General features: G+C 46.6%; 1 protein-coding gene across 6 annotated transcripts in view; it reads left to right on the forward strand.

Annotated features, from left to right (window-relative positions):
• slc6a9 (solute carrier family 6 member 9) overlaps window positions 1-13,986 on the forward strand; it is a 310,870-nt gene that overhangs the window by 224,892 nt on the left and 71,992 nt on the right. The window lies entirely within an intron of this gene.

The raw sequence follows: 13,986 nt of genomic DNA on the forward strand, positions 1-13,986 counted from the left end.
TAACATCAACCTTCAATTCAACTGAGCAGGAGTGCAGAGAAGAGGCCTGCGGGTGCTCCCTAGTGTCAGAGATCTGAGTTATGAGGAAGGACTGAAGAAGCTTGGCCTATTTAACCTTGAAACAAGATGTCACAGAGATGGTATAAGATTGATTATGGTATGGAAAGAGTAAATGTGGAAAATCACATTTAAAAAAGCTGTGTAAAGGACAAGGGGACATAGGTTCAGGCTAGTAAAGGGCAGATTTAGGACCAAGATCAGGAAGTTCCTCACCCAAAAAGTGATCAATACATGAAATGAACTTCCAGATAGAGAGTAGAGTCAAAACCCCTGGAATCGTGCCAGAACTATTGGATGCTGCAGTGAGGGACTGTCGGGTATCTGTGGATTGATGAACTAAGATCGTTGAATGGCCACCCTCATCTGTAATTATCTTGTGAGTGACACTCAACAGGTTTCTTAATCTGCAACCTGCTCATAGTATCAAGTAATTCTCAGCACCCTTAGCATCCATTAAGAAACCAGTTCCAGAACCTGTCTCTCACAGACAGTGAAGTCAGATGATTAAGACAAATGGCCTATAGTTTGTCTACTTAATCCCTCTGGAAACTAGCTGTGAGCTTTGTTAAATGAGCCCCACTAAATTAAACCCTGGTCTTGATCAAACGAATAGCCCTTGCCTTGATCAAGTGTACTTGCTCATGGGAACAGAGCATCACAGACTTGTGGAAAAGAAAAATAAACTTCCATAGTAGCTTGGAAATCGAGTTGCTTATGATTTTAGGAGTAATTTTTACCAATATTAATCAATTTGACAGAATTTCATTGGCATGTGACAGAAAGGGCAACAACACGTCAAAATAATGCTGTAAGAGACATGTTAATATCAACAGTAATCAAAATGCAAGATTGCACACCAGTGCCAAGTGAAATAAAAGGGTGTACTTTGTTGATTTTAGTGAACCAGGCTTTTATTATTCCAATAAATTAATAGAGAATTCCAACAAGAGCTTTCTCCGCAGGGAAATATTTGTCCGTTTAACTGTTTAAGATGGTCATTGCAAAGAATATATCATTTAAAGATGAGCTTCTTGTTGTTCTACTCGCTCTCCCCCACAAAGAAAAGTCAGTTTGATTCAAAATTAGACTTCTCCCTAGATGCGCTTTCTTCAGCTAAGCTTTTTTCTTGACATTTTTACCAATGTCCTGCACATTCTTACACAGAAAATAATGTCTGGATGTAACATGCTCAAGACAATCAGCATCATAACCTGGAGAATGTGCTGCAGCTCCAAATATTCCAAGCTACTTTGTCATTTTTTTTCACATAATATACTCATCATTTTAAATTACAAGTACTTTCTAGATATTCTTGGCAAGGCAGGAAATTTGAGGCAGCGCCGGTGGGGGGGGCTGCAGGGCGGGAGGGCGGGGTGGCGGGGCGGGGCGGTGGTCTGGAAGGCAGAGATAATGAGCAGTAGGGGGCCCAGGGAATATGCAGCAGGTTACAGCTGAGATAACACTATTGGCAACATGGTTGTGGAAGCGGAAAGGGCCAAGTGAAAGAGGTGGTCAGTCAGCCATGGGAATACGTTGGGACTCGTCTGTTTGTATTTAATGTTTCGTGGGCCAGCTGTGCACATCGAAGCGGGAATCTGTCATGGCAGCCGACAGGGAAGCTGATTGTTATTCTTGCGTATGTGATTGGGTCCACCGTTGGGGAAAAAAAACCACAGCCTGTCAGAAAAGGGAGCTGAACACAATAGAAACACAAAGAGGAGATAAAATGTTTCTCCTAGCAAGCTTTTTCTAAATAAACTAATCAGGTCATCAAACAAAAAACAAGGAGAAGTACCCCCCCCCCCCACACACACACACTTTTAAAGGGGCACCACTAAATAAAATTAAAGCATAAAAAACAAAAGAAACTTATAAACTTAAATAATAATTTTATTACCGATGTCCAGTATACACTCCAGTCCCTGCGATGCCCTCTGGTCTCAGAAGGGCTCAAACCGCGTTTTCCTAGTGTGTGATTGGTTCAGTGTTTCTACATGGAAAAATCTATCAGTTAGAAAACTGGAACATGTGGTTACAAAAATGTTATTAAAGTGAGCAGATCTCTAATCAGTCAAACCAAGCAACATATGCGACCTATTTTTAAAAAAAATTCGTTTATGGGATCTGGACGTCGCTGTCAATGCCAGCATTTATTGCCCAACCCTAATTGCCCTTGAGAAGGTGGTGGTGAGCTGCCTTCTTGAACCGCTGCAGTCCGTGTGGTGAAGGTACTCCCACAGTGCTGTTAGGGAGGGAGTTCCAGGATTTTGACTCAGCGACGATGAAGGATATACTTCAAAGTCAGGATGGTGTATGACTTGGAGGGGAACTTGGAATTGGTGGTGTTCCCATGCACCTGCTGCCCGTGTCCTTCTAGGTGGAAGAGGTCGCGGGTTTGGGAGGTGCTGCCGAAGAAGCCTTGGCGAGTTGCTGCAGTGCATCTTGTAGATGGTACACACTGCAGCCACGGTATGCCGGTGGTGGAGGGAGTGAATGTTTAAGGTGGTGGATGGGGTGCCAATCAAGCGGGCTGCTTTGTCCTGGATGGTGTCGAGCTTCTTGAGTGTTGTTGGAGCTGCACTCATCCAGGCAAGTGGAGAGTATTCCATCACACTCCTTACTTGTGCCTTGTAGATGGTGGAAAGGTTTTGGGGAGTCAGGAGGTGAGACACTCGCTGCAGAATACTATTTAGGTGATTGAAAGTAAAATAGTGCATTACCACCTCTTTGTTCTCATGCAAGCTCATTTCAGGAATCAGACAAAAGTAGCTTGCTGTGAAAAAGTAGCTGCAACACCGTCCTGTTGGCTGCTTGGCCACCTTTGCACTGATAGTTGGGACTGGCCTATGTAAGCCACAGTGTTTAGCACCTTATGAGATACACAGTAATGCCAACCCCACCGTCTCATAAATCATGAGACAAACTCTTAAAAACCATGAGAGTTGGTAAGAAATCATGAGTTGGTATTTTTGGTTTATAAACCTCATTAGTGGCTTTATTTAATCTCTAAGAGCTCTATACAAAAACTATATTACTGCATCTGAAAATGCTTTACAAAATTTCTAAAAATCCTACCCGCTATCACCACCCTTTGCGAGTTGGGTAAATGTTCATTAAAAATTGCGTGTCTCATGATTAATTAGTGGAAGTTGGCATTACTGATGAAGCATTACCAAATGGAGCGTGGAGAGTGGCACCATGTCCAGTGTTCACTGGGGTATGGAGGTGTCACTGAATATCCTTCAAGTCCATGGCCAATGAACTCCAGGCAATGGGTTCCCAATCTCACCGATAGGGCATCTACTGGATGGAGACAGCTAGGGAGAGACAGCTAGGGAGAGACAGCTAGGGAGAGACAGCTAGAGAGAGACAGAGACAGAGAGAAAGAGAGATAGACTGAGAGAGACAGAGAGCAACAGATAGAGTCAGAGAGGGAGACACAGAGAGGGAGGGAGAGGGAGAGTCAAAGAGAGAGAGAGAATGAACCCCCATCCCTGGCCAAATCTGGGCTATGGGAGGGTAGTTCTATTTCACTGGGGTATAAGTTCCAGCCCCAGCGAACAATTACAACCACATTTGGAACATGGCCCAGCCCTGCAGTTGATCAAGCAGCCTGAAGCCATCAGCACATCTCGTCTTTTTTTTCTCTCGTAAATCGTAGGTTTTTTTCGCGCGTACGCAAAAGATTGTTTTCCCCGTGCATGTGCAAATCACATTTTTTTTCGCACGTGCACAAGTCTCAGGATCCAGAGTTTTAGGCATTCCATCGCGAGATCGCGAGTGATGCTTTATTTCACTCCGAAATCATGTCTCTCGTGATGGAATCGCGAGAGTTGGCAATACTGGATACAATCTTCCCATTTTAAATAATGGAGTGACTGCTGCCAACGAACCGGAAGCTACCAGAAGCATTCTGTGCATAAATGTCAGGTCGTAAATAAGAAAACATAACGTTCAGCACAACAGACAGAGAAGCTGATAGCGATAAACACACTCCACGAGAGTACAATAAAACTCTCACAATCTGACAACATCCTAATATCACCTTCAAGTCACATTTCCTCATTAAATTGTACTGGAAGTTTTAGCCGTTCATTCTGATGAATTAATCACACCACTGCCACTCTCTCTTCTCGCGTTCCTTCTATGCCCTCCCTCTCGTTTTCCTCCCCAGTCTTTGAGCCCAAGATCAGCCATGATCTTATTGAATGGCGGAGCAGGCTCGAGGGGCCAAGTGGCCTATTCCTGCTCCTACTTCTTATGTTCTTATGTCTCTTTGTCCAGCGCTGCTCTCTCTATCTCTCCGCACTGTCTCTACTCTCGCAATGATCCTTTTCCCAGCCGATTAAATCCTAACATCCTGCGCCTGCATTCTGTTCACCCTCCATGAGAGTACAATAAAACTCTCACAATCTGACAACATCCCTAATAACACCTACAAGTCACATTACAGACCTCACAACTCCTGAAATTTTCACCCCTCTCCTTTCGCTCTCACCAGCGAGAACAGCCAAAAAACCACGAGAACTGCGCATGGGCAATTACTTTATTTCGTTGGCAACAGTTACGTCCTTTTTATTATTTGCTAGTCAGCTTCTCACTATCTTGATATCTGAGTTTTGCCATGGGGAATTTTCATTACTGTTGCCAATTTCACCCGTACTGCTGCCAGCAGATTTTGTAGCATGTGAATTTGTAAGTCTCCAGAATTGGCCAGGTGAGGGAACATTTCAAAGCCTTTGACTGTCTGGTAGATAGGGGATGGGAAAGTTTCTGAGACCCTTCCACCTAGGGGAAAGAGAAAAAGTGTCCTACCCCCATCAACAAGCTATTGGAAGGTGAAATACTAACAGGTTAAACCTAATGAAAAATTCTCATATCCTTTTTTTTTTAAAAGCTACCAAAGAAAAGCTGTCTAGTGGCAACAAATTTCGGACAGTGAAGTCATGTATTCCTTGTGCTCAGAGTGTTGGCTGTCTCACAGCACATTTGCCATTTAATGACTTCTGGCTTTCAACAGGAATTATGGAAACCACAAGATAAATGGTTTAAACTACTGCAGTGAAAGTCCATTGCCATGTGACCTAACAGGATGTAAGTGAGAGTGGCCCCACTCTTACCTAAAATAAGGAAAAATCCATCTGGTACTGAGCTCTAAGTGATAAATCTCTAGTTTGAGTTCCAGTCATTATCATAGTGAATTTCTGTAATATTCCATGAAACAGAAGGTGAAATATAGCAATGATATGAAAGGGTTTATATTTTGGCTATGTGAATTACAGACATTAAGAAAATTATGAGTATTAGCAGCACTATTAAATCATAATGTTATCACAGTAAAGCTACTCAAATGTTAGGTGGCATAGTAAGTGTTAATACCTCCCATATTGCGGGATTGCTACAGTTGGACTTCTACAGTGAGGTTTCTTGAGAACAACAGTGACATAGTTTGTAATCATAATGGAATGAATAGAACTGGGGTTTATACAGTGAGTCACACAGAAAAAAAAAATTTCTGGAAAAAAACAGTGTCAGCTACTACTCTGAAGATGCATCTTTCACACGAGCCTAACAATGCCCTGGATTTTGCGGTGGGTAATGACAGCGAACTGTCAGCATTCGCCGTTACTACCCCTCTGACCGGAACTTCAGGATTTAGCACAAGTGCAGCTAAACGCAGAAATCCTGATGTTGCGGTCAGTCATTCCCTGCTCCGCCACAGGCTGCGCTGTGGAATTACCCAGAGCTGGCAATCCGCTGTAGTGTAGACTGGAACAGCTATTGGCAGGTTTTAGCCAGACTTTTCTTCTTCTTCCTTCATGTCGCACCACTGAAAGTATGCCGAACTGTGATTGGGGTGCTTACAAGGGAAGGTCCAACGTTACAGTAAGTTGGGCATTGACATGTCTTAGTGGTGCCATCACATCTGCTGTCGCAGCTGAAGAAGAGCCTCCACCTGCAGTAATCAGATGCCAAAATGAGCTACGTTTACCTGTCTGCAGATGCGGGGACATGAGTACTGTCGAAGTGGCATAACCGCATTACTCGTGCAGCCTGCCATCTCTCTATAGATCGCCCTCTTCTTCCGAAAAAAATCAAATAGGGATTCAATGGTGCTGGGGACAAAATGCAAATAATTCAGATCAACTGGCATAAAGAATGTAAAGCGCCAGTAGAAAAAAAAATCATTATTAAATGTCTAAAATAGACTTACCTTTACATAACTATGTCCTTTCCGTGAGCTGCAGGATACTTGTGGTCACCTAGCAACCCTGGATGTCCATTTCACGTGGATGTTATTTAAATTAGCCATCCTGTGGAAAATGGAGTTTAATTTATAAAAAAAGGTCCTTGTGCCATCAGCAGTTAAGGCTGAAAGTGACCTTGTACAATGTTGTCGCGCAAATGCCTTTGCTATTTTAATGGAGGTGTTAGCTCAGTTACTTTAAATGAGTTATCCTCTGATAAAATTGTGAATGAATCAATTTGATCCAAACTTACTGGCCCGGATTTTGCGGTGGGTATGACGGAGTACTCTGAGAGTACGCTGTCATACCGCCTTTCAAATATACCGCAAGTTTGGGATTTCCACATGCATTTGCGCATGCGCTAAATCCTAAACTTGCGATCTGTCAAGGAACACCTTGACAGATCATCTGCACCGCCTTGGAAATCCCAATTGCTGGGGCAGTGTTGGGCTATTTGCCGACCAACTGCCCAGCAATTACAGACGTTTTTCTTACGGTTAGTGAAAGCAGGCACAGGAGCCTGTTTCACATCTTAAAAGAAGATCTCTGGTCGTACTGGGTATTATGAACTGCTGGCAAAAACTTTACAGCCCCTCTAATGTACCTAGTTTTTTTTTGGCTTAGTCTTCTTCTCTTCTTCCTTCTTAGGCAGTCCCTCGGAACCGAGGATGACTTGCTTCCACATTAAAAATGAGTTCTCAGGTGACTGATGAGTCCAATGCAAGACCTACAGTCTCTGTCACAGGTGGGGCAGACGGTGGTTGAAGGGGCGGGTGGATGGGGTGCTTGGGTTGACGTGCGCTCCTTGCGCTGCTTGTGCTTGGCATCCGCTTGCTCCCGGCAAAGAGACTCAAGGTGTTCGGCGCCTTCCCGGATGCTTCTCCTCCACTTTGTGCGGTCTTGGGCCAGGGATTCCCAGGTGCCAGTGGGGATGTTGCACTTTTTCAAGGAGGCTTTGAGGGTGTCCTTGAAATGTTTCCTCTGCCCACCTGGGACTCTCTTGCCATGTCGGAGCTCCGAGTAGAGCGCTTGTTTTGGGAGTCTCGTATCGGGCATGCAGACAATGTGACCCGTCCATCGGAGCTGATCGAGCGTGGTCAAAGCTTCGATGCTGGGGATGTTGGCCTGCGCGAGGGCACTGACGTTGGTGCGCCTATCCTGCCAATGGATTTGCAGGATCTTGCGGAGGCAGCATTGGTGGTACCTCTCCAGTGCTTTGAGGTGCCTGCTGTACATAGTCCATGTCTCTGAGGCATACAGCAGGGTGGGTATCACTGCTGCTCTGTAGACCATGAGCTTAGTGCTGGGTTTGAGGTCCTGGTCTTCAAACACTCTCTTCCTCAGGCGACCGAAGGCTGCACTGACACACTGAAGGCGGTGTTGGACTTCGTCGTCGACGTCTGCCCTTGTTGACAGTAGGCTCCCGAGGTATGGAAAGTGGTCCACGTTGTCCAAGGCCTCGTCATGGATTTTGATAATCGGGGTACAGTACTGTGTGGCGGGGGCAGGTTGGTAGAGGACCTTTGTCTTACGGATGTTTAGTGTAAGGCCCATGCTCTCGTACGCTTTGGTGAAAGTGTTGACTATGGTTTGTGTAATGTATGTACCTTTAAGGGGGAGAACTACTTTTTACAGCTCATGTATACTGTAGTGCCAGCAGTGACCACACCTGTATATAACGTTGAGTAGTAATCTGTACAGTTCAGTTGCAGTCTGAGCCACGTTGAGTAAACACCGTTTGTACCGTTCTCTGCAGTCTGTGTCTGATTATACACGGACATAACAGTGGCGACGAGGCAGATTCGAACCTACCTGCAACTCTGCATCACCTCCCAGGGATTCGCTCCTGGAGAACAGTGGAAGAAGGTCGAGTCCAGAAGCACGGGCGTCGACCATGGGCAACCGCCCAGTCATCCAGCGGAGATTTGAGCATCGCAGGGGAGGCTGTCGAGAGCCAGGCTTGGCTTTCCAGTCACGGTGGTCCAGCGAAATGGGCTGGCAACAGGTACTGTGCAGACCCTTCCCGGACAGCGGCGGGCTAGAACCTGACCGAGCGGCACAGAAAAAGGCCGAGCAGCGTCGACGGGGGAGAGAGAGAGGGCAGAGCGCACAGGGCGCAGCCGGTGTTCAGGACCGAGCGGCGTCAACGGGGGAGAGAGACGAGAGAGAGCAGAGCGCAGCTGGTGTTCAAGGGCCGAACAGCGTCAACGGGGGAGAGAGGCGCACAGGAAAACGCGAGGCGCTGCCATTGCCACGAGGACCGCAGAGAGCGGCGTTGGCAGCAGCGCAGGAGCAGCGCGCGAAACCCACAGGGCGTCGCCATTTGCCACGAGGACCGCCGAGAGCGGCGTTGGCAGCAGCGCGGGAGACGCCATTTTAAGCCGCAGCGGGGAAGAAAGGAAAGCGCGGGAGACGCCATTTTAAGCCAGTCTAACCACACCCAAAAATGCCGAAGAGTGGCAGTATCACAGCGTTCGACAATGAAGTTGAAGATTGGACGACATATGTCGAATGCACAGAAGTATACTGCAAGGCGAATGAAGTGCCAGAGGACAAGAAAGCGCTGGTATTGTTGAATTCAATGGGTGCAAAAACGTATGGCTTACTACGAAACCTAGTAACCCCAGAGAAGCCAGTAGAAAAGAATTTTGAAAACATAGTGTCAATCCTACAGGACCACTTAAACCCCACACCGCTGCTGATAGCAGAAAGATTTAAGTTTCACAAAAGGAACCAGCATAATGATGAAAGTAATGCTGAGTATTTAACGGAACTGCGCAAGCTATCGAAACACTGCCAGTTTGGAACGGGACTAGCAGATACTTTAAGGGACAAGTTTGTGTGTGGGCTTCAAAGTGAAGGAACCCAGAAACGGCTTTTATCTGAAAATGACCTTATGCTGGAAAAGGCTTTCAGCATTGCGGTATCATATGAAGCAGCAGCACGGGGCGCTGCAGAGATACAACAGAGACCGCAAGAATATGGCACAAACGAAATGTCATATGGAACAGAGAAGTGCTATCGCTGCGGCAGAACAACACACGACCAGAATGATTGCTGGTTCAAAGACAAAGTGTACAGACAGTGTGGAAAAGTAGGACACATAGCACGAGTCTGCAGGTCGGGAAAGAAAACCAGCAATAAGAAACCGACCAAAGGAAAGTACAAGAAGGTACATAAGATAACGGAGAATAGTTCAGATGAACAAAAGAGTGATAACGACTCCGAAAGCAGGGAACTGAGTTGTCTGAAACTACATAATGTGATTACAACAAAGGATCACCGAACCATTTGGGTCACTCTCAAGATAGCAGGAGTCCAGGTAAAGATGGAATTGGACACAGGATCAGCCCTAACAGTCATAAACCGAAGGGACCACGAGCGGCTATTCTCACACATACCCTTGAGAGACACAAAAATTATTTTGAAGACGTACAAGGGGCAAAAAGTCTACCCCAAAGGAAAAATAAGGGTGACCGTTATATATAACGGTAAGGAAACACCAAAACTAGACCGGTATGTATTGCAAGATGGAGGACCACCATTACTGGGACGTGAATGGATCCAGAAAATACAACTGGATTGGCATTCCATGCAGGCACTGACTGTGGCTGACAAAAAGGATGACGACGTCACACCTGGGCGACTGTCAAAGATCCTAACTGACGCGAAAGAAGTGTTCCAGCAAGGACTCGGAACACTAAAAGGCATGACAGCGACGATTAAAATTGAAGAAAACGCAAGTCCAAAGTTTTTTACAGCCAGACCGGTACCTTATGCGATCCGCCCAGCCGTCGAAGCAGAGCGGCAGAGTCTGGAACGTTCAGGTGTACTGTCCAAGGTAGACTGGAGTGAGTGGGCTACACCCACCGTCCCTGTGATGAAAAAGTCGTTGAGCAGCACGCCTGGGGAACCAAGGAAGGTTCGCATCTGTGGGGACTTTAAGGTAACAGTGAACCCGGTCCTTCACACCGTACAATATCCACTTCCGCGGATTGAAGATATTTTCGCCTCGCTATCTGGAGGGAAACGCTTCACTAAGATTGATCTGGCCCAGGCGTATCTGCAAATGGAGGTAGAAGAAGCATCAAAAAAATACCTCACAATCAACACCCATAAAGGTCTCTACCAATACAACCGGCTGCTATTCGGGGTAGCATCAGCTCCGGCTATTTGGCAGAGGGCAATGGAACAAGTCCTGCAAGGGATCCCAGGGACCCAGTGTTATTTGGACGACATCCTGGTCACGGGCGAAAATGACAGTGATCACCTTGCCAACCTGGAGCAGGTGCTCACTAGATTGCAGGAATATGGGCTCCGAGCTAACCGCCCCAAATGCGAGTTTTTTAGAAAACAGATCTCGTATTGTGGCCACGTTATCGATAAAGAGGGGTTACATAAGTCCCCAGAGAAGATTGAGGCTGTAGTCAAGGCTCCAGCACCGGAAAATGTGTCACAACTGCGGTCGTTCCTCAGGCTGGTAAACTACTACCATAAGTTCTTGCCAAATTTGTCTACAATACTACACCCACTGAACACCCTACTGCAAACTGGGGTGCCATGGAAGTGGAGTGACGAATGTAGACGAGCTTTCCAGAAGAGCAAAATACTAATCACATCGAAAGAGGTATTGGCCCATTACAACCCAGCATTACCAATTCGGTTGGCATGTGATGCGTCACCCTACGGCATTGGAGCGGTGCTGTCGCACAAATTCTCGGACGGCTGAGAGAGGCCAATAGCCTTTGCGTCACGATCACTAACCTCAGCCGAGCGTAACTATGCCCAGATTGACAGGGAGGCCCTCAGCCTAGTGTGGGGAGTGAAAAAGTTCAATCACTATCTACACGGACAGAAATTCACCTTGCTGACTGATCACCAGCCTCTTGTCTCCATTTTTAATCCAAAGAAGGGCGTTCCGGTGATGACTGCGCAACGACTACAAAGATGGTCACTTTTTCTAGGGGCGCACCACTATGAGATTGAATATAAGGACACGAAACAGCATGGAAATGCTGATGGGCTATCACGCCTGCCACTGCCTACTGCGGAGGAAGCACCAGCAGTGGATCCTGTCGAAATATTGCATTCGACTATAGTTGAATACCTACCGGTAACTAACGCTTGTATCGAAAAGGAAACCCGAAATGACCCGACACTGTCTTGGGTATATGATTTGACGGTGAAGGGATGGCCAGCACATGGCGACTCACTGTTGCCAGCATTCTCGACAAGGAGAGAACAGCTGTCAGTGTGCCGGGGGACCTTGATGTGTGGATCCCGAGTGGTAATTCCACCCAAGTTAAGGGATAGAGTGCTCAATGAGCTTCATGAGGGTCATCTGGGAGGGGTAAAAATGAAAAGCCTAGCCAGGGCTTATGTGTGGTGGCCAGGAATCGCTAAACAAATCGAGGACCTGACCAAGAGCTGCTCAGGATGCCAGAAAGTCCAAAATGCACTACCACAGGCCCCTCTACACCCATGGGAGTGGCCCTCATCTCCATGGCAACGGGTGCATATTGATTTTGCTGGTCCATTCATGGACTCAATGTTTTTAATAGCCGTGGATGCGCACTCGAAATGGCCTGAGGTCATCAAAATGTCCTCCACCACCACGGAGAAAACTATTGCAGTCCTACGGACCATTTTTGCCAGGAATGGCTTGCCAGAACAGATTTGCTCCGACAACGGACCACAGTTTGTGTCCGAAGAGTTCCGGAGGTTCTTGAAAAAGAATGGGGTAAGGCATTACACATCCGCCCCGTATCATCCAGCCACAAATGCATTGGCTGAGATGTTCGTACAAACCTTTAAGAAGGCAATAAAGGCTATGTACAATGACAACATTCCGCTGCAGCACAAGGTGGACAATTTCCTGTTCGCCTACCGGAATGCGACACATGCAGTCACCAACCAGGCCCCAGCCATGATGATCTTTAACCGAAGGTTAAGATCTCGCCTGGATTTGCTCAGACCAAACGTATGAAGAGATGTTGAGAGTAAGCAATTCCAGCACATCCATGAGAAGCCAACAAGGAGCTTCAATGTAGGGCAACCAGTCTTGGCCCGCGACTACTGAACAGAAAAATGGCAGCCAGGAACGATGTGCACACGGCAGGGCCCACTAATGTACACAGTGGATGTTAGGGAGAGCATCGTGAGACGCCATGCTGACCAGATCCTAGAGTCACAGGAACAAGTCAACCCCATGCCTCGCCCATACGTACCTGGTGATCAACCCGACGTACAGGTAGCATCTACCCCAGAAACAGTAGCATCAGAAGCTGATGAACCAACTGACGACAGGGGGCCAGAATCGCCTCCGCACCAAGAGCAAGACACTCGGGAAAGGCGCTATCCAGAAAGGATCAGGAAGCCTCCCCAAAGACTGAATTTATAAATAGACTATTTTCAGCTAATGTTGCATGTTAAAAGTGTTAATTGTAATTAATTTGATATTTAATTGTTAAATGAGTGTTATGGTACTGTTAATCTAAAAGGGGAGGAATTGTAATGTATGTACCTTTAAGGGGGAGAAGTACTTTTTACAGCTCATGTATACTGTAGTACTGGCAGTGACCACACCTGTATATAACGTTGAGTAGTAATCTGTACAGTTCAGTTGCAGTCTGAGCCACGTTGAGTAAACACCGTTTGTACCGTTCTCCGCAGTCTGTGTCTGATTATACACGGACATAACAGTTTGGAGTTTGGCCTCTGAGTGAGCGCAGACGCAAGCGTCGTCTGCATACTGTAATTCGGTGACAGAGGATGGGACGACCTTGGATCTGGACTCGAGGCGACGGAGGTTGAACAGTTTCCCGTTTGTCACTCCAGCGGGGAGCTTATTGAGGGTGAGGTGGAGCATTGCAGCAAGGAAGATCGAGAAGAGCATTGGTGCGATGACACAGCCATGCTTGACCCCGGTCCGTATATGAATTGGGTCTGTGGTGCAGGATCACGGCTTGCATGTCGTCGTGAAGCAGGCGGAGGATGGTGACAAACTTTTGAGGGCAGCCAAATTTGAGGAGGACACTCCATAATCCCTCACGGTTGAGAGTGTTGAAGGCCTTTGTGAGATCAAAGAAGGCCATGTACAGCAGTTGGTGCTGTTCCCTGTATTTCTCTTGTAATTGACGCGTGGTGAAGATCAGGTCCATTGTGCCCCTTAGTGGGCGGAATCCACATTGCGACTCTGGGAGGAGCTCTTTGGCCACTGGGAGAACGTGATTGAGGAGGATTCTTGCGATGACTTTCCCTGTGGCAGACAGCAGGGAAACTCCTCTGTAATTCCCGCAATCGGACTTGTCACCTTTCTTGAAGATGGTCACAATTACGGCGTCTCTGAGATCCCCTGGCATGCTTTCCTCCTTCCAGATACGAGAAATGAGTTCATGAATTTGTGCCAGTAGTGCTTCCCCGTCATGCTTTAATGCCTCGGCATTTTTTGGCTTAGTAAACCATCGTTAAATATTATCTACAGTATTAATTAAACATCATGCTAGTCGATTGTTTACAAATCATAAATGCAAAGGTTAGCTGATAGCAAGTGCGATCTTTTGGCATGGATCATATACGATGAAAAAGTGAGACAATTATGAAATTCTCATTGCTGAGATACTTATTTTGAATCAGCAGTGGAAAAAAATGTGGGTAGTGGTAGAACAGCTGCTTCAAC

Source organism: Somniosus microcephalus, chromosome 3 (assembly GCF_052327205.1).
Source record: "Somniosus microcephalus isolate GS21.2 chromosome 3, FLI_Smic_1.0, whole genome shotgun sequence".
Classification (NCBI taxonomy): domain Eukaryota; kingdom Metazoa; phylum Chordata; class Chondrichthyes; order Squaliformes; family Somniosidae; genus Somniosus; species Somniosus microcephalus.